The following is a 959-nucleotide window of genomic DNA, read 5'->3' as shown; positions in this document are numbered from 1 at the left end:
AATGATCTGAAAAAAAATATCATATAGAAACCTACAGTATGAGCAACACAAACAACCTAAGCAGTTAATTAATGGTCAATATATATGCATTAGTTATTAGTGTCTGTAAACCGGTCATCATACTTATCTTGTCACAATAATTTAGTTATTATAAAATTCTTACAACGTACCATGTACACAAATGTCCTTTCTATATTTTCCACAATAAATAAACAGCTAATAATCACACTGCGTGTTAATTGAATATTTTGATATTTCACAATAAACTGAATTTGGCATATTGTTTTTAATTCTATGAAATACAATGAAATGAGATAAAGGTAGTCTTTTCGAAAAAAAAATGTTCACTCTGATTCGGGCACATTGGAACGCAAGTACAGAAATTAGAATATCACGGTTTCATATACGTAATTTTGGTCATGTTCAAACTGAAATATGTATATGCACAACACTGCTTAATTTCCGAAATCTAATACATCCCAAAACGATATACATGTACTCTATCATTCTTGAGATAAGAAGACACATTTGTGTTTTATCTTGAAAATGACTAAGTCATTTTGTTAAAGATACATGTATTTGCCGTGATAAGTATTCATACACACGATACGCAGTGATATTAAGGCACTTTACCGAGAAAAATACGTTAAAAAGCATATTCTTTTTAATCAACTTTAAATTAAGACTGCCAAAAAAATCTTCAAAGCAGCGGTAGTAGTGTGAATCATTAAAATCTAAATTTAATTTTTCAGTGTTTATTTATATCGAAAGTGAAAGTAGTCACGTGACCCGAGCAGCGACTAAAGGTCGTTCATTTCAATTTCAACTCAGAAGTCCAGCGTGTTGCTGGAATCTTTCAACAAAAATTAAAGTATCAATGAATTCGTCTGAATGTATATTTTCTTAAAATTGCTATCCAAAGATGACACTATACTGATAAAAGGTACAAACTGATGTAA

This window comes from Mytilus californianus, unplaced genomic scaffold, assembly GCF_021869535.1.
Source record: "Mytilus californianus isolate M0D057914Y unplaced genomic scaffold, xbMytCali1.0.p SCAF_4, whole genome shotgun sequence".
In the NCBI taxonomy this organism is placed as follows: domain Eukaryota; kingdom Metazoa; phylum Mollusca; class Bivalvia; order Mytilida; family Mytilidae; genus Mytilus; species Mytilus californianus.
Note: the sequence above shows the minus strand (reverse complement) of the source record.